Genomic DNA, 21,056 nt, shown 5'->3' on the forward strand with positions numbered 1-21,056 from the left:
GGCGGCACATCCGGCTCTTTGGCGGCAATTAGGCAGCGGGTCCCTCAGTGTCCTCTCGGAGGGAAGGACCTGCCACCGAATTGCTGATGAATGAAGCGGTAGCACCGGTGGAGCTGCCGCCGAAGTGCCACCAATCACGGCTTTTTTTTTTTCTTTTTCTTTTTTGCTGCTTGGGGCGGCAAAAACGCTGGAGCCAGCCCTGATCATGAGTCTCATCAACTCAGTCAAGTCATATATTCTTTTTCAAAGTATATACAAAGGATTCACTGAGGGCAAGTCTACACTGCAGTGCTACATAGACTCAGCTGCACCAATGCAACTGCACTGCTGTAGCACGTCTGGTGAAGACGCACTATGTTGGCATAACTACCTTGGTGAGAAGCTGCAGCCATGTTGGCGGGACAGTGTCTCCCACCAACATAGCGCCTGTGTGGACAGCACAAAACTTGAATCACTCAGGGAGCAGGGGGACTTTTTCACACTCCTGAGTGATCTAAGTTAGATCAACTTGGGCTGTAGTGTAGACCTGCCCTGAGAGGAATATGGAGAGTTGGCTGCAGTGATAGGGCTGCAGAGTCAAGATGGTTTAGGAAATATTAACCATGAATTTTTGGATTTCTAAAGATAGTTTTTGAACAAATTATATTCAATTAAGGGTCTTTTCCCAAAGTAACAGAATCTTTTGACTCTAAAAGGTGATCCACAAAAGGAGGGAAAATGGATGTATTTCTACTTTATTCTATACACAGAAGACCTACAACGTTTTTTTTTTAATCAAAAAAGGAGGATTTTTTTTTTTGGTGGGGGTGGGGAGAGAGGGGTTGTTTGTTTTTAAACACATTCAGAATTCAAGTCTTTTCTACACCACAACATTCTATAGTGACTGGAACACTTCAGAAAGTAGAATATAAGAGGCAAGAGACTGAAAAAGAGAACAACTGAAGAGATTTTTATTCAGATTATCTAAAGCTCTTTGACCAAGATTTTCAAAATTGACCAGTGATCTTGACTGCCAAACTTGAGTTACCGTAAGGAGGACTGATTTCCAAAAGGTACTGAGCACCTTGCCTCTAAAAATCAGGCCTCTATAAGGCATATCTAGTTGGGAACCTAAAAATCACTAGTAATCACCTATTGAACTCCAGTGACAGAAGAAATCTTGGTTGAAATACGATAGTTGTTAAAGGTTCAAAACTGACACCAATTCAATTAAGATGTAACAGCTGACAATAAGTATCCCTGAGATCGTCCAGAGGTCCTTGATCAAAATTAAGGAAGACTAAAATTGACATTTCTGATATTTCTGTAGGGTTAAAAAAACAAAAAACCCTTTCGGGCCTCTTTCTACAGCATGAAGAAGTAAAAAAACTACAATTAAAAAAATTCCTTTGCAGGTCATGTTTTACTCAATATTAATGAAGTTTCTTCCTGCAATTTACTATCAGTTTAATTTACTATATTAACATTGCTACAAATAAATTACATTATTTTACAATAGCATTTTTGCAGAAACAACAGGATTATTTGCGCTACTAGGGTTTCCAACAGTCCCTTATTACAAGAGACGTCCCTTATTTCCTCATCTCTGTACAACAAGATTGGGAGTTGTTGAGTGCTGCAAAAAGCAGCAAGAAATACTCCTGGGGAATGTAGGTGAGTACTGCTTATTATTATTTTGCTATTATTTGTTTATTGAGTATGATGATAATAATAATTAATAATAATATCAAGAGGAGGTGTGGGGCTGGGGTGCTAAGAAAACAGTCCCTTATTTTTTAAATACAATGCTGGCAACCCTACAGAAGTCAACAGGTCTGATAGTCATTTACACTACAGCCCCTCTATAGCAATGAAAATCAGGCCCAGCCAGACTACTCACATGAATAAAAATCAGCAAATGCATAAATCTTTGCACGCTAAGTATCTTACACATGTAGCATCGTATTTACTACAGGTCAAGTATCACAATATTTATTATAGGCCCATGAAATATGTACTGTAGTGCACACTAGCTATTGCTATAGTTTATATAGCAGTTTTTACCATCACTATGGTTTCTGACTTCACTGGGAATTGAGGGAACTCAGCAATTTACCAGGCAAATACAGCCCCTTAAAGCAGTGATTCTCAGCCAGGGGTATGTGTACCTCTGGGGGTACTCAAAGGTCTTCCAGGGGGTACATCAACTCATCTAGATATTTGCCTAGTTTTACAACAGGCTACGTAAAAAGCACTAGCAAAGTCAGTACAAACTAAAATTTCATACAAACAATTACTTGTTTATACTGCTCTATATACTATATACTGAAATGTAAGTATAATATTTATATTCCAATTGATTTATCTTATAATTATATGGTAAAAAAGAGAAATTAAGCAATTTTTCAGTAAAAGTACGCTGCGACACATTCGTATTTTTATGTCTGATTTTGTAAGCAAGTAGTTTTTAAGTGAGGTGAAGCTTGGGGTACGCAAGACAAATCAAACTCCTGAAAGGGGTACAGTAGTCTGAAAAGGTTGACAGCCACTGCCTTATAGGATCAGTCCCCTAAATAATGATACTACATATGTTGTTTGACACAGGTTGTTCACACTCTAGCTCCATTACACAATGTGAAGTGCCCACCTGTCAAATTACGGTGAATGGTGCCATACCAGTCATCTGTTTGGAAGATAAGAAAATATGCTGTATATATAAATTAAGTCATTAAAAATTGCACCCTTGAATTCCTTTTTCAGATTAAAAAAGTGTGAGGATACTGATTTATCACTCTAACTATGTGTTTCTTTGAACATACCAGTGCTTTAAAGTAAACACCAATGCCAGTTCGTTATGACTACTAAAAGCAAAACATCTCTCCAAACTAATCTGTAGAGTGGTGGGAATAGCCTTCGATTCAGTATCGTAATTAGTAATGGATACTGAAGAAAAAAATACTAAAAGAACCTTGACCATTTCAAATGGAGTTAACAATTTTGTTAATCAAATCCCAAGGCTGTCAGACAATACATTGAGTGGCTTTGTTCAGATCACTAAGGGGGGGTTTCCTCAAGGGCCACAAATTCCATCAGCCACCCAAAATTCACAAGATTAAAAAAAGGAGCAAAGACTCCAGCTCCTGTACATTTTGGTGGCTGATGTGGAAAGATAGGTGCAATTTTACTAACAATGGAAGAGCTTTGCTTTCCTATAGCCAAGTTCTTTAGTACTAAAAGGGAAGATTCTTAATAAGAGACAGAGTCTGCCTGGTTTTTACGTGGGTGCAGAGTAGAAGTGGGAGAGTGCAAGGAAATTTCCTGCTCTTGTGAGGCCCACAGCAGGATCTGGCAGGACATGTAATGATCATCTTGTACCTGTTGACCTGGATGCACAAGGGGAGGTGGGCGAAAGTTCTGAATGACACAAGAGGCAGCAAAAAACTATAAGGTCTATTCTTTATTGGCTTGGCTTTCAGAGACACTTACCCCTCACTGCTCCCACTGAAATTAGTGAGGGCTGCAGGTGCTCAGACCATAAATGTCCACAGTTGAATCACTTTCCCTGTTTCCTCAAAAGTGCCTTCAGGTCAGCATTTTATTTTTCTAGTATATAGCAGGGAGTTTGGAGATCTCCCTGCTGCTCTGTAATTTGTGTCACGGGAGGACTGATGCTTTGCTGTGAGATTTTTGGTTTAGAAGCACTGTGTAATGTGCTTTGTAAACAATTAATTACGCCTCTTAACATCCCTATGAGGTAAGCAAGTGCAGCTGAATCCCCTTCACCCTTTTGATAAACTGAGGGATGTAGAAGATAAGTGTTTTGCTCAAGTTCACATAGAAAGTCTGTGGAAGAGGAAAAAACAGAATCCAGGTATCCAAACTCTGAATCACCTGTTCTAAACACTAGACCTCACTACAGACAACGCAGCCAGCTTAATCCTCAGGAGGTTAAAAAAGCAAGTTGCATTTGAAAGGCCATATGACTGCTTTAATATTATACCACAGTAACAAAATATATGAAGGAACTGTGATATCCTCATGCTATAAAAGCATAAAAGAATCGCTGTGGAGAATATCAGTGTCATGCCACAACACATAGCATTGGTTTGTGCTGGTGGGTGCAACCAAAATGGAGAAACTGAAACTAAGGATTGTCTTTTAAAATAAAGTGCTCCTGCATGGATCCAGCATAGAACATGTATTTAGCACGGAGTGTGGCAATAGAGATCATGTGACATCACTAGATTACAAAATGTTCCTTAGATTATAGTTTATGAATTGTGAAGGGAAGGAATTTGGGTTACCAGTGAATAGCAGAAGACTCTGCCAGGCTGCTCAAATGATTGGGGAGATCTCAGATGGAAGCTCAAAGAGATGGAAAGATCTCCTTCTTTCTACAATGCTAACTATTCCTGATGAGGATTAGAGGCAATTAGGCGAAGTTGTGCATGCTTCAAAATCAAAGTTTTCATCCTTTGGACTTCACAGCTGTTATGCATCCTGATGTCTGTAAAACATAAAAGTAAAGCAACAGAGATTTTTTCTCACCCGTTATTATTAGACACAGAAAGATTTTACCTATGACAAATTCAGCTATTTTGAATTTGTTAAACAATATCAAGAAGCAGCTGTGTGCTTCTGGGAATATGCCCATTTTCAAAAGACTGATACTAATGCATGTCCTTTTCAGTGTCTCTGATCTGGAGCCCACTTCCAGCATGGTGAGGAAGGATAAAATGGAATTATGCCAAATGTACCAACATAAAACCGCTGAATTCACAGCAGACAATTAAAATGAATGGGGAAAGGGATCATTTCCATCTTAAATGGCAGTAAAGGAAAAGCTTGAAGAAACAAAACCCACCACCTCATACACCAAAGATCTTTCAATCACAAGTCAGTGCACAGCCTGCATAATATCTAGGGACATGTGACCAAACAAAAATAAAAAATATGCCTTGTAAATGGTGTATTGAAAAATTGATACGTTCTTGGCTCCATTCCAACTCTGGTTTTGATAGTCATTCATTTAGGATTAAAATGAAAGTTGTAACGCCTTCAGTCATAAAACACTTTCAACCTAAAATACACATTATTCAATACCAACATTCTAAATTACATTATTTACCAGGGATGGTTTTGTTTATGAGTCCATTACAGGTCTGAAGATTCTGCAGGAGGTTTTGATTCAAGTTTCGTGCATTTTAATTTTTGACATTGACACATGAAGAGGTTGAGATTGAGAGGCATGAGGATATGGCCCTCCCTGCCTTCAAAATGCATAAAAGCTGAAAAGTAAGTCAATATAAGAAAAATCATTATCTGTGTGCACATTAAGAAAGAAGCAAAGATTATGGGATTTAGGAAGCTACAGGCTCATGGTAAATGTATTTTTGTTGGTTATAGTGGCATTTAGACAAAAGATTTCCGAAAAAAATCACAGGGTTTTGGCTAAATTGTTACACTATTTCTAGAAGAAATACGGCTAGAAGAATTACCAATTCAGGTCAAAAACTAGTGAGAGGCAAACCAAACTGATTTCTGACATTTGGATCAAATAAATAATGAGAAGTATGGCTGCTTATCCAACCCCTGAAGTCTCTCTTCTCCTCTTTTCTTCCACAGTCTTTGTCTCTCAATCTTCCATCTCATTCATACATCCCTTTGCCCTCCCAGTACCTTTCTTTCTTTCTAAAATATGCAGCAGAAATTCCACAACACCCCTTTCTCCTGACCATAAATAGGTGTCACATATTGGGTCTTTGAAAGAGGGAAGTGGCATTGCATTCAGGAGATGCCCTCTAAGCTTTCAAACTTTGTCTATGCTGGAATGAATTCTAGTTTAACATGCATTAGAGTTTCTGCAAGCCAGACATGCTCTAGAATTAACCCAGCCCCAGCCTTTGGAGATGCTCTAGAATCAAAGAAGGACCCAGTCCACAAAAATTCAGATCCACCTCTGAATCTGAACTTGCTCAAATGTTTAAGTTGCTTGGATCTGGAGTTTTGTTTCAAGCTGGAATTCTACCTGGAATTCACATGATTTGAGGATAGAATTGACAACAGATATCTATCATAATGATTCATTTGCAGCTGGTATTTCTTAATGTAGAAGAGTAGCTACTTCCTCCTACCAAAGCAATTATCTGATTTGCAGGATAGATGGTTCAGCGGATAATAATGAGCTGTTGCAGGAGCCTTTCATCACTTCACATTTAGTCCATGTTGATTGTAACTGGGGTCCTGTTTTCAAAATTGGGCACCAAATAATAGGCACCTAAATCCATATGACATTTTAAGTGTTTGAGACACTTAGTAGGCTGATTTAAGCATCTGGATACTGAAGTTGGTCAAAAAGTTCTCACTGGATCAGTTTTCTGTCTAAAAATACAATTTCATCCTAATTTAAATGTTTCATGGGAAGGTGTCAATTTAGACAAAATTTTAGACAGGAAAGTATCAAAATGAATCATTTCAACTTTCTCATTTTGTTTTGATAAGGTGATATTTCATTTCTACTTTATCATTTTGTCTTAAATTATATTAAATATAACATTAAATTTAATAGTTCAATCATTTGTGTATTCTATTTAATAAAATATTTTGACATCAAAAGCAAAACAATATAATGGTTTCAGAATTGCCATTCTGCATGAAATTTGACTTTTCATTCAGATTAAAAATAAAAACAAATTTCAAATGTCATAATTTCCCACAGAATGGAAATTCTATTTTTTGACCAGCTGTACCGCATACCTACTTAGAAGTGTAATTGAGCAGATCTAATTTGACGCAAAGATACCTAACAGTAGATTTAGGCCACATTTGGGGAAGGGCTCGGCATGCATTAGCTCCATTGAGAATAAGAGGAGATGTTGGGTACTGAAGTCTGGCCACCTCATTTGAGCCAAATATGAGCTCAGCTCTTGTTGAAAATCTGGCCCCAGTTGAGAGTGCTGATGTCTTTGGAAAATCTGTCTCATTAGGAACAGAGTTTTGAATCTGGTACCTGTTTAGTGGCTTACATAACATGAGGAGGCCTTCTCAGTCCAGTTCCTAATGGAAAGTTATCCCTACCACAGAAGCATAATCAAAATTAGCATTCTTGTTAGGTAATCTCATCATGGAACCCCAGGGATGAAAAAGATATGAAAATTGACCTATCCTATTATCCTTAGGCCTTGTCTACACAGGTAGACTGACCTGCATAACTATAGTAGAATAAACTCACACAATGCAGTAAATATTCCAGGATAAAATCATTTTTACTCCAGAATAAAAAGAATCCACATTGGAAGCTATTCTAGAATAGCTACAGTGAAATAGCTTATTCTGCTATAGCTATGCCGGCCAATTTCCCAGTGTACACAAGGCCTTACAGGTGGTCCCTTCCAGCCAAGTGGAGGCAACTTGGTAGAGCAGTGCACTGCCAATAGCCATGGTGCACCTGACCCTGCTGTCAGCCCAGCTCCTTGCAACGGCACAAAATTCACTTAAGCTAAAAAGAAAAAAAAATGCTTGTCACCTTCCACACCTCTCTAAAGCACTGTCATTGACTAGAAAAGTGCCTGCAATGAAGGTCAGTATGGAAACTATTCAGTGACCCAAGACCTAGTATTTGCTGTGGAAGAAGTTTACTGGGTTAAAATTTGCTCCTGATCTGATGTAGCACAGCTTAATCATCACTTCTCAGTAATTTGATTGATGAAACAGATTCCAAATGCCTTTGAAAAGACTATTTATCCTGAAACCCAGCTACACTTAAATCTGCTTTAAAAGCTCATTTTTTATCTTGTGCGTTAAAATATATTTTCCTCACCATTTGCAAGAATTTGTAGGAGTCTGGCCCATTTCCTTCAGAAGTCATCAGGGTGCAATAAACGGAAACCATACACAGTGTGTCATTGTGATTCTAATTCCATTAACAACTTTATTTCAACAGAATCTCTGGCCCTCCATATACGTGTTTTTAGATTCTGGGTTTTTCTGCCTGGCATTATTATAAATATGTGCTCTTATAGCAGTTCAGAATTATAGCACTCAAAGGGGAAAAACTTCAGTGGAAGGAGTTGCAATCAGCAACATTCCAGAAAAAAAGGGAGCAGGCAGGAGTATTTTAATAGCTTTTTCATATTGGTACTTGCTGTATCTTCAGAACAAACATATATGGAAATTTAATCAAGACTTTTTCAGACTTCCTGCTTTCTTTGCAACCTTCTCTCCTTTTTAGGCCTGTGTACTGGAGAATACATTTAGCTCCCTGTTAATTTTCCATCTTAGATCACGCTATCCAAAAGGGCATTTGAAGGACAACTGTGCCAGTTTAGCTCAGCCCAGCAGTACAAAATTGTATGGAGTAAGAAGCTCAGTGAATAAACTGTGACAGGTATTGTTACACTTTTAATTATAGCCCAGCATTTCTGAGTTTAGAGATGGAGGCACCAACTGAAGGGCAACTGTGCCATCTTGATGAAAAGTAATGTTATTTGTGATGTCACCATGAAAGGCCAATACCAATGGAAGTCTGTGTGTACAATTAAAAGTTGCTGTGTTTGATGCCAGATTTCCCCTCTACCTATCTTAGTGTCTGGCTACCTATCCCAGGCCCACCTAAAACTAATGTTAGAAGTGTTATTCCATTTGTGCAGACAGGACCGACCACGTTCACCCTTCATTGTATTGTATAATAGTGTTATCAACCCCTCCTAGAACTAGGGTTTGACCATGCTTCCTTACAATCAGATTTGAACTCACCTGGTGGCCCTTTCTCCAAGTGGAACAACCATTTTCAACAGTGACTGGAGCCATGAGGCAGCTGTACCCGATAATGAGTGTCAAAAAGGGTACTGTTTCCTAGTGCAGTTGTGGCCAAAGAGACAATAAGCCAGTATCAACCTTGATTTAATAATAGTTATGAATCATAAACTGAGTGCTGATGTTTAAACAAAAGTGTTAGCTGCTTCTCTCTGTAAAGCAGCTTGGAATCTAGTTGACGCACACTTCTGCGAACAATGTCACCAGCTATTCAGATATGACTGGATATAAATAGCTATGATGACTGGGTAGTTTAGACAGATTAGATAAACTTTCAGAAAAATCGCTACTTCCACCTAGACTCAATCATTATTGTTCTTTGTATTACAGCAGCACCTACAGGCCTCAACCAAGATCAGGGCTTCATTGTACTAGGGGCTTTACCCGTCATGTTAAGAGACAGTTTCTGCTGTATAGAATTTACAATATAAATAAACAAGACAGACAGAGTGGAAAGACAGGCAGACAGAAAAGAAATACGACTATCACTAGTTTACTGGCGTGGAACTCAGGTACAAAGCGATTGAGTCACATAGGAAGCAGGGGTGCCAGAACAGAGGGGGAGGGGCAAGGGGCCAGGGCCCTCCCACTTTTGAAAGTGGACAGGCCTCACCTATCCACTTTTTGCCACAAGCCCTGCCCCCCCTCCTATGCAGCCCATGAGACCCCACACCCCGGCCAGGCTGGAAGCTGGAGCCCGGCTCAGGTAAGAGCTGCCCAGGGAGCCCAGGCAGCTGGGGGGAGCCATGGACCCTCTACTTGGCCCTGGGTGGAAGGGCCTGAGAGCAGCCCCTGGCCCATGTCCTCGGCCCCTGGTTGCCCCTTCCCAGGGCAGGTGGAAGGTCTGTGGCTCCCCACTGTTGCCTGCATGGCTCTTACCATTGCCCAGCTGCAGCTCTTTGGCCCCGAGGCCCCACCCTCAGGCCAGGCCAGAAGCCAGAGCAGGGTCAGGGTAAAAGACACATGGGCAGCTGTGGGGAGCTGTGGACCCTCCACCTGCCTTGGGCATGGACAGTGGCCAGGGGCTGCTCTTGGCCTCCCCCGCCCTGGATAGGTGGAGGCAGAGCCGGCCAGAGGATTCAGGGGGCCTGGGGCAAAGCGGGGGAGCGGACATAGAAAAAGGCGCCACCTGCTGCGGCGCTTGTACTCACCGGCCGGCGCTCTGAGTCTGCGGCGGCGGGTCCTTCACTCGCTCCAAGTCTTCAGCAGCACTGAAGGACCCGCCGCCGAAGTGCCGCCGAAAACCTGGAGCGAGTGAAGGGCCCCACCACCGGGTGAGTAGCCAGGGAAGGGATTCTCGGCCAGGGCTGGCGGGGTCCCTGCAGGGCCTAGAGCCTGGGGCAAATTGCCCCACTTGCCCCCCCTTCTGGGCGGCCCTGGGTGGAGGGGCCCAGGCTCCCTGGCCCAGCTCTGGCTTCTGACCTAGCTGGGGGCAGGGCCTCGGGGGGAAGAGGGCGGGGCCTCATGGCTTCCCTACTTTTAGGAAGAATCCATCGCCCCATAGGAAGTCTGTGGCAGAGCAGAGACTTGTACCCAGAACTGGAATCTCCTGTGCCTTAGCCACAAAAAACTCAGTCCTCTTAATAATGGCAATTAATTACATGTTTCATGCATTATACATTTTACTCCTGCTGAGAAGTGCTTATTATGTTGTGAACGTCCATATTTCTGGCCTGAATAATATGCCTTTAAAAAAGTAGCCTAACCCTGAAAAATAGACTTTTAAAATTAAACCCAGTCCTAGTTTTCATTTATCCTCATTCAGGGTTCAATCCTACAAGGTCCTGAGCATTTCTTGAGGGTTCACAGCACTTCCCATGACCAGACCTTCCTTGCAGTGTTGGTGGCTGGGTTTGCTGTGTTAAAGGATTCACACCATCCCAAAGTCCCAGTTCTAGATAGTGTGTGTAAGGGTGAGAGGAAGACATGTTTTGTAATTATTAAATTCATTTGATAAATTATGTTCAACCTAAAAAGCATATCTTGCCTAAGTGTTCATGCTGCTGAGTGACATTTGTACAGGCACATTTTCAAGAAATAAATCTCCATGTCACAAATCTAGCCAACGATGGCATCGATATTTTAATTTTACTTGCTGTTTGAAGCTGCAAAGATCCCGGCAGTTTGTCCATAAGAGATGCCAAAAGAACAGAAACTTTTTACACTATGTTCACAGTGTGGGTGCAGCTACATTATCAGCAAAAAAGGGAAAAGGCAAATTAGGCCATAGCAGGAGAACACATTTTTTAATATTACAGTCACAATGAGCTAAATTGTCACAACTGGCTGGGCAGTGAGGTTAGTCTGTGCACTTGATGAATTACAATGATAGCTTCTGGGCACAAAGCACACAAGATATTTTTGAACAACTATTCACACATTCAAGTTGAGAAAAACTAGGTACAAATACACTCATTAATTTACCAGGTTCACATGTGCATTTTTCGTGCCCTTTTCCAAAAGAAACAAACTGTGCAAACTCTCAGTACTTCTAAGCACAATCCATATTTGCTGCTCATTCTGTATATATTCTCCCACAGTGGTTTTCAACATTTTTCATTGCGGACCCCTAAAAAACCACTGTTCTCTGGTAATGACAACCTTTTGAGGACCCCCTAGACATAGTCCACGTCCCACAGATTGAAAACCACTGTTCTACCCAGTTGGTCATGTGTGTCCAATGTCAAAAAATGGCATATCTCGGAGAATGTCAACATACCCACACAAGGAATTAATTACCACCTAGAGGACTCTGCTATTGCCATTATGCGCACACCACTGCCGCTTGGTACGACAGGGCAGCAGTAAGATAGAACTCAGATCGTTATCCTGCAAAATCATAGGACCTTCTCACTGGAGCTAGAGGATAATGCTGGGTTGCTCTCTGCAGCATATTCTCCATTGTTTTTGTTCAACCATACCCCCCAGGATTAAAGTGAGCCACCAAGGAAAAGAAAGGGATGCAACAGTCACCAGGACAAGCAGAAAGAAATAAGAAAGGAAGCCACCAGGGAAAGGATTGTAGCAAATGGGGTAGGAGTAAAGTTATACCACAGACCCACTGTGGAGTACTGTGCTGGAGGGCACGCTGCTACCTTTTGGATGAGATGCAAGAGTAACTTTGTGGTTATATATAATGCATCTTTTTCAGTGGCTTGGCCAAATTCTACCTTGGGTAATTATGTTTTGCTTACTTAAAATTTCCCCAGGAATTTCAACTGAAGAATTTCCTGATTTAGAAACTTCTATTTAGTACTCAGGGCACAAAACAGCATCCCAAGCGGTGACTAAATGCAAATTAAGCTATACATTTATTTGTTCAGAAAAAATACAAGGCTACTGATATACACACAGGATGGTCTGATCTGGCTAGGTGGAAATGAACAGTCCACTATAGGGCAAGAAGTGCAGAGTATATTGATAGAGGACTTCAGTATTCACAAGTTCACGCAACATTGACAGGTTCAATATCCTGTCATTTTGTAATAATTTCCAGAAGAGACAAGCTTATCATGGCTCACCTGGTAGAGTTGCTGCCTAAGGATAAAGAGTTCCTGGCTCACGTGCTTACTTTGTTAATATGCCTGGGGAAGACAGACAGAGAGAGAGACATTTCATGTCCAGTCACCAGTGGACATATCTGCTCTAGTGTCTGGCTACCAACTGGCAGACACAGTAGCATATGATTCAGAATTGTAACTAATCTCCTGATTATTAAGCCAATGTCTCATTTAAAATGCTAAAAGTGAATCATTGTCCAAAGTAAGCAGCCTGCTGCCATTAAATATTTCCTTTATGCAAACTAAAGAATTCGTACTACAGAAGGAATTCAAAACGGCGTCATAATAATCAATTTAGAAGTCAGCAAATTGTTATTTAAAAAAGCAAAAGGCTAGCTGCTGTTCACGATCGATATTCAACGTGTTTGCGCCTCTCCTGCATTTCTGGGCTTCTTCCAGGAAATAAACTATTTGAGACCTTTCAGTCTCTATTCTAGTCCAAAGTATTGCGTTACATGAGCAAACAAATGAAACACAGCAATTAAAGTGGGGAAGAGGTGTTTGTGATTCTTGGTATCCTGAAATGGAATTAAGTTAGCAGTGGCACTCATGTATCCAACATATTATCATCACTGGATATTTACTTAATAACATTGTGGGGCCTCAAATCCCTTACATTTAATTTCTGTGGCTGTTTTAAAATACTGAATCAGTGGTGTACACACCAGTGTTGTTTGAAATGTGTCTAGTTAGCTGGATTGAATGATCAAACAAGCTGGCACTTATTTTTATGATGAAGGGCAGTGATCTGTTCAGTTATATATGCAAATCCTGTAACAAAATGGGCAAGTTAAAAAGATACTGGGCCCAATTCTCCTCTCACACAGGCAGAAGTCAGGAATAACACTACTGAAGCCAATGGAGTTACACTGTGTGAAAACAATACAAGCAAAAGGAGAATCAGACCCACTCATACTCTGCGCGAAAGTGATGCCAAAAAGAAATATATGTTAGAGATGCCAAATTGAGACTATATTAGTGATTTCAGGTTGTTACATGACAGTGTACTGAGAGGGAATGCCACATTCCCAGTAATTTAAGCTTTTTTAAAAATTCTGGTAAACAAAATATTACCACTTGGTAAAGGCCATAAAACTTATGCACATTAAGGAAGCACAATGTGATTCCAGACTAAAGCAAAAGAAGCATTTACTAGACAGATTTTTTTTCAACATTCTGATAACCCATTGATGCAGCAAAGACAGCACTTGCCCTGCCACTGACTGAAGGAAGAGCCTAGAATATATTAAAGATAGCAGTTTTGGTTATGCAAAAATGTCTGCATGATCCATATTCTGATGGACCAATGAGATTACCAGGTCATGGGGGCATCTACCACTCATTAGATGTCACAAATATAACTGGAAAGTAGATACCTCAAATCAAAAGGATGTTCTAGAGTGAAGTTCAGACAATACATCTATAATGTTATAAGAATGAAAGCTGGTCAAACCGCTCCGTTATGTTTGCTGTTTTGCTACAGTAATATTCGGAGTCCTTATTTTGAATGTTAATCCAGCATAAAAGTTGCTCCATGACTTTTGCATATTAGGTATCTAAATAACTGTAGCTGAACCAAATGCAATCTTCCACTCTTGCTTTCAATATATTCTTTTTAAAGTAACTAATCAGTATCCCTTTATCTGATAGCAATTGATGTTTTTCCATGGTGTAAGAAGATACATACTGTTTGTGAAATGAAAGATTCTGGTACAAGCTGTATTCAGCTTTCAGGTCCTTTACGTATGATAAAGGAAGATTGCTTACCAGCAACTCTTTGAGAGTGTCACCTCTGCATGTTTTTCTTGAGGCAAGGAAGACATAATGGGTCAGACTCTGGGCTATTTCTCCACACTGAAGTCAGTGGAACTACTCCAGATTTACACCCGCATAATGGAGATCAGAATCTGGCCCATTATGTTCAAAGCAGAAAAGCTGCTTAAATTAATTATAAGAAAATTGCTTTTGTCCATGCAAACATAGACCTCTGGGATAAAACTGATCACTAGGGATTCTTTGAAAAGGAGAAGTATGGCTAGGCAAATTAGTTTGTCATGATATAACAACTGACCTTCAGAAGTAATTTAAGGGTAAACATAATCCAATTACCCAAGATGGAATTTGGCCAGGACATTCAAATTAACACTAGAACTAGTCAGGAATTTGTTTGAAAACAAAAAATTTTCTGTTGGAAAATGCTGATTTGTCAAAACCGAACCCTTTTGTGGAAATATATCAATTTCAACAAAACTTTCATTGGGAAGGTTTCTCAAGTCCAGGATGGAATTTGTGGTCAAAATGAGAGAGACCAATTCCCCAGACTAGTCAATTGTCCAGTAGTTAGGGTACTCACATGGGATACCCAGGTCCAAATCCCTGCTCCAACTTGGGTTATTGGCTATTCTGGAGTGGGCACGGTTTCTCTCGCTGAAAAAATCTGAAAGGTCTTGGTTTTGTTCCACATCAAAAGGGAACAAATTTTGAAACTGACATTTTTTTTGCAAAAATGAAATTCCACTGTTGACCAGCTTTTGTTAACGCCCAGAATCTTCTGAAAAATTAAATGGGCTCTCCAACAACCACATACAGTTCAGACATTGGTTTCAGGCCTGATGTACATTTAAAAGTTTTCCTGGCATAGCTATGTCAGTTAGGAGTGTGACAATAAAAAAAAAAAAAAAGAATCACATCGCTAATTGGCATCTGCCAGCAAAAGCCCTAGTGCATATAAACAGGTATATTCCTTTTGTTGGCATAGTTTATTTTGCCTGGGGAACCAGTATGATGTACCTAACAGCAAGGTCCAATGTACACTGGGGCAAGCTAGACCTGAATGATAAATGTTCATGGATTCTGCAACACTATAGTGGAACAAACTTGAAATTTTGAGACAGCTTCATCTACATTGAAATATTGAAGTTTTTAATTAATTAGATTGTAAACTCTTTCGCCAAGGACCATCTTTATAGTATGCCCGTGCAGTGCCTACCACAATGGTGTCCTGGTCCATGAGTAGGGCTACTAATTCAGGGATGGCAGAAGTTTCCTAACAGTGGGGGGCCACAGGCACCTAAACTGTGGCTCCACCTCCTGCGCCACCCCTTCCCCCCAGGCCCTGCCCCTTCTCCCCGAGTCACTGCTCCACCTCTTCCCCCCAAGACCCTGCCCTCTGCTTGCTCTTATCAGCACTACCCTCCTCGCTCACCCTTACAGCCGATAAAAAGTGGGAGGGCATAGCCTTCTCACTTTTAAAAGTGAGGGGACCATGGCCTCCTGCCTCCCCCCCCATTCCAGTGCCCTTGTACTTAGTACAACCCCAGTACAAATAAACAATAATTCTACAATCACTAGACTAGCCCATGCATTGTTTATTTCATGTTAAATTCCCCTCCTGGGGAGGTAATTAGGACTGGGATAAAAACATATGCTGGAAATTTCTGCTAAAATGATCGTTACTGAAATAGCTAAGAGGGTTGATATTTGAGGACTAGATTTTCAGAAAAGCTCACTACCCAAGAGCTCCCATTTAGGCACTGAAATATATTGGTCAGATTTTCAAGAGCTCAATTCCATAAGGTGCGGGGCATTCTGACCCTGATCCAGCAATGCGTAATAGTCCCATTAAAGTCAGTGACACTACTCATATGTTTAAAATTACTCACATGCTAAAAGGCTTTGCTAGGTCAGGGCCAAGGTGCTCACCACATTATAGGATTGAGCCCAAAACAAGCTGTTGTGAGGATGAACTCTTTTGAAAATCTGCCCTAGCAACTGCTCAGGAGCCTCTAAGCTTGTCTAGATCAGGGAAATTTGAACTAGTGTGATGGGTAAATTCTACCAGCTCAAGCCCTTGTTGACCAGTGCAATGTACCTACAGTGGGGGTTGCATTGTGTAACTATATTAATGAATTAACAACAATGCCAGTTTCCTTAATCTAGACAAGCCCTTCATGAAATTTGCATACTCACATTAATTATTACCATATCCTCCCCTTGCTTCTTTGGCCTGAGCGGTTAGCCAATATTTGGGGCCTTCCCAGGTTCTTTCCACTATAAGAAGAAATTGACTATACAAGTCAAGTATTTTTTTGGTGCTATCCCATTTACTTACAAAGAATGCACACAAAGTCCTGTTTCCCTGAACACAGTAGAAATAAACAGAAGTCTAAGTCTGCCTTTTCAGAGAGTTCTGTGCTTATACGAAGCTCTGACTTTCAGCTTCCTCCTGGGACCAAACTCACCTCTGCTTCTCTTGCTCACTCTCCTTCCCTCCCTCCCCATCCCTCTCTCTCTTGCTCTCTTACACACACAATCTTAGTTCCTGTGTTTACGGTCAATCCCAGGAAAATCCCTCAGCCTTCATGGCTTGGTTTCTGATTGGCTTTATCACGCAACTCACCCAAAGTGCCTACATTTATTCATTCTGTTTGAAGGAAGAAAGGGCTAAACTGAACAGAGTACAGCATAAGGAAGTTAGGAGACTGTATGTAAGTGCCACACCACCCCATTTAAAGAGAAGCTGAGGGCAGATTGGATTCAGGTGAATTATTTGCATTGACCTATATAGTCCACTAATGTTTTCTGTTTGTGAGTTATCCATGCACACAGTTGGATACACTGTCCGCTATATGAAATTATTCCACGGATGGTCCCTGCAAATATACTTCAGCCCACAGGTTGCCTCACAAACTAGTCATCAGAACGTTGCTTGGAGTACTTTCTCTCTGTAATTTGCTGGGTTCGCTGTGTGCTTTGCCACCTACATTACATGGTGATGTTTTAGTTCCCTGATTTCCAGGTGAAGAGTTCTGGGTGAAATCCTGACCCCATTGAAGTCAATGGGAGTTTCTCCGTGGACTTCAATGAAGTCAGGATTTGACCCTGGCGCACATTCACATACAAATACAGAATCACATAATTTTTGGCGTCACTTTCTCTTTCCCGAAACATTTTTACAAAACTTCATTAAGATGAATGTTTGTAGAAACTGAATAAAAGGTGACTCATATACCAAGTAACCAAATATATGGTTCTTATTCAAACAAACTGTCACAGTTACCATACTGAAGATTGGTAAAGGGTACCTGCCAAGGGGGAAAAAATAGGATTGTGCCCTTTATTGCTTATATATATGCTTAATAAAGATGACCTAAAAATATTTTTGTAAAATAAAACTAAAAAATGTTTTCTTATTTATTTTTGACATTAGAAATTCAAGTCTTGTCAATGCTAAAATGCCGCTATAGCAGGGTGTCAAACTAATTTGATGCTAAGGCAGGGATCGGCAACCTTTGGCATGTAGCCCATCAGGGAAGCAGCATGGGCTAAGGGATATGCTGGACGCTGCTTTCCGCAGCCTCCATTGACCTGGGACGGCGACCCGCAGCCAATGGGAGCTGTGATTGGCCAAACCTGCAGACACTGCAGGTAAACAAACCATCCTGACCTGCCCGCAGATTTCCCTGATGGGCCGTGTGCCAAAGGTTCCCGATTCCTGTGCTAAGGGCTGAATTCGATGTTAATTTAGGTTTTTGTAGGCCAGAGAAAAAAATTAGGACTCCATACTCCCCTCAATCCACAGCAATCTCCTGCTGATGTCATTGGGAGGTTTCCAGACAGACCAAGGGAAGCATTATATAGCAATTGAATTTTTAGGTGTTATTTATTCAGTACCTTATTGTCAGATTCAGCAGCACTCTATGAGAAAAATATGTTCCCCTTTATCACCACCACTGTGTCTGCTGTTTGCTGCTTTTCCTTCATAGTTTTGTAGAGTTTAAGGCCAGAAAGGACCATTAGATCCTCTTGTCTGACCTCTAGTATATCACAGGCTACTACTTTCCACCCAATTCCCCTACACTGAGCCCCACAACTTCAGTTAAACCAAAGCATTTTAGTCCTCCCCGCCTCCTTTTTCAATTTCCCTGCCTCTTTCTTGTCTGTCTCCTGGGTTCTTTCCTCTTCACTTCCTCCCTGCAGCAACTCCCACCTCCTTGTGGGCTTCACTGACCTGCTCCCGCATTGAATGATCAGCATTCAAATAGCTAGTTGATAATGAAATATCATTGGTTCTTAGAGTGGACACCACAAGGAAATCAATAGGGTGCAGGGGAGTTGATTTGCCTGAGTCATTGTCTCAGGCTCTCTGAAGACTCAGGCAAACATTAGATTAGAACATTGATTTTATGAACGCCAATCTTACAAAAAAACAACCCCCCCCACACACACACAAATATCCACAAGCCGTGATTCTCAAACTTTTGTACTGGTGACCCCTTTCACATAGCAAGCCTCTGAGTGCAACCCCCTGCCCCAAATTAAAAACATTTTTTAATATATTTAACACCATTATAAATGCTGAAGGCAAAGCGGGGTTTGGCATGGTGGCTGACAGCTCACGACCCCCCATGTAATAAGCTCATGACCCCCGGAGGTGTCCTGACCCCCAGTTTGAGAACCCCTGCACAAGAGTAATGTAGACAAAGAACAAGTCAACATCCCTTTATGTTCCAATGCCTTCAGTGCACTGGCAATGGCTTTGCAGTGGTTTGAAGGACAAGAGGAAAGTGATGCAGTGCACCATACTGTAACTTATGCACTGGGCCTTCTGTCATTTTGAGATGTTCAGTTTTATGAACTCCTCAGTCCCCAATTACTTAATGCTATAGGGGTTCTACTGCACTCAGTTCACATTTGGAAGCTTTTCTTCAGAACAACAAGACCTAGAAATGTACCTTTAAAAAAATAAAGATAAGATTCTGAACAATCTGAATATGTCCTTCAGATCACATACATACATCAAGCTGACCATAAGGTGAACAGCGCTGCTCTTTAGTGATGAAACCCTTGGTGCCACTGTGGCATCAGGAGGGTAAAAACTGAGCAATTGGGTGGAGAAGGCATGTATAGGTGTGCTGTCTAAAACTCTCTGGGCCAAGGTTGTGCTGCAGCCTCTTTGCACCAGCTTGAGGTGGTGGGCAGAGAATAACACTGGAACGGATAGCCACTGCATATGTCCCAGACCTAACTCTGCCAGCTCTGTGCCATCTCTGCGGCAGCCATGGACATAGGGGTCACAGGAGGTGGGGAAGAGAGCCGGGTCATGCTAAAGGAGGGAGGGGCATAGCAGGATGGGAAGAGGTGTAGCTGCAACAAATCTGCAACCCAGTGATTCTGTGACTCTGGCAAGCCCTATAGGGACACATTTTGGGGCCTCCCTCCAGGATTACATCATTAAATCTTGTTACCTATTTGAAGTTTGTTGACAGGTAAGAACTAGGGGGCATAAAAAGAGAGACCATTTATAAGAAGAGCGTAAGGATGTGCTATTTTACCAAGTGGTAAACCAGTGAACTCAGCTTCCAGTTGAAGTAGGGAAATTAAGTGTGTTAATGTATTTAAGCAATAATTGGATAGCTACATGGAACTAGGGGCTTGTCTACACTTACAGCACTGCGGCACAGCTGCACTGGTGAACTGCAGTTCTTAGTGAAGAAGCTCTCCCATTGGCATAGGTACTCCACTTCCCTGAGAAGCGATTGCTACGGTGACTGGAGAAGCCCTCTCTAAGCTCGGGGTTAGGTTGGTACAACAGTGTGAGTGACATCTTTATACTGACATAAGTGGCTAGTGTAGACCAGTGCTTAGTAAGATCAAGGAGTATTAGTTTTGTGCTTGTAGGAGCCCATCCATCCTTCCGGAAGTCCAAAGGGAATTTTTTGCTGGTCGTGGTTTTCTTCCCCCGGACTAGCTATATATTTTGCTTTCTGGTTTTATAGGTGAGATTTCTTGACCATCTTTGGCACAAATTGTTTTAGAAGTTTACATAATGTAGGTGAAAGATTGTCAGACATTCCCAGACAAGGAATGCACCTGGTATGTCCCTGGGTCTACAGTCCATTAGGCCAAATGGTGCTGTCCTTATTAGAGATGTGTTCCATTGATGGGAAATTTGTTCAAGAAAGCACAGCATAATGTGGCCTTATGTAACTATAGCCCTAAACCTGCAATCAAATCCATACAGTGGATCCTTATGTCTGCACAGACTTGAAGTAAAGGGGCGCTCTGGACAGGTGCAGAGGTCTGTCTTCATGGATCCATTTCTAGCACTGAGGCCTTTGTAAGCACTAGCTAGTTTATTTCTCTGAAAATACAGGATAGTATCCTACAGTGTATTTTCTACTGCTTCCTCCAGTCAGCTTAGAAAGGCCTCAAATGATGGAACTTCCAGCTCTTCTCCTGGAAGACAATGATTTTCTCTAGCCTTGGGAAAGTAAACTTGTTGAATTGCTTATATATAGACACAGCCAGCAATTATTATGGATCAGGAAAACAAACAGAACCAAAGAAAGAAAAATAAAGCTATTTTATTCTTAAAACTGGTCGTATTTTTGTTGTTTTCAGTTTTTTATACCATAAACTTTATGTATAATTTATTAATACTGGCAGAAATGTATCTCCAGCTATTTGGAGAGGGGAGAATGGGTGGTGATGTGATTAATTACAATTAATAAAATATTTGTTAAAAATATAAAAGTTGTGTTTTTTTTAATGCTGAGGCCAGTATGTGATAGTTCACCCCGCTGCAGCATGATTTCATTATTCCTACACTATCTCTAATAGACAAGTGTCTTGTCTAGTCTTAAATATTTCCAGGGATATTGGTTACAAAACTTTCCTTGGCAGCTTGTTCTATTGCCTAAC

General features: G+C 41.1%; 1 long non-coding RNA gene across 2 annotated transcripts in view; it reads right to left on the reverse strand.

The window, feature by feature from the left end:
- Positions 1-3,449: 3,449 nt before the first annotated feature.
- The window catches only part of LOC120398765, a 65,518-nt gene continuing 47,911 nt past the window's right edge, over positions 3,450-21,056 (reverse strand). For both annotated transcript variants that reach the window (XR_005594690.1, XR_005594691.1), the window contains exon 3: positions 3,450-4,486. This is a non-coding gene — a long non-coding RNA (uncharacterized LOC120398765). The remainder of the gene's footprint in view (positions 4,487-21,056) is intronic.

This window comes from Mauremys reevesii, linkage group 2 (assembly GCF_016161935.1).
Source record: "Mauremys reevesii isolate NIE-2019 linkage group 2, ASM1616193v1, whole genome shotgun sequence".
NCBI lineage: Eukaryota > Metazoa > Chordata > Testudines > Geoemydidae > Mauremys > Mauremys reevesii.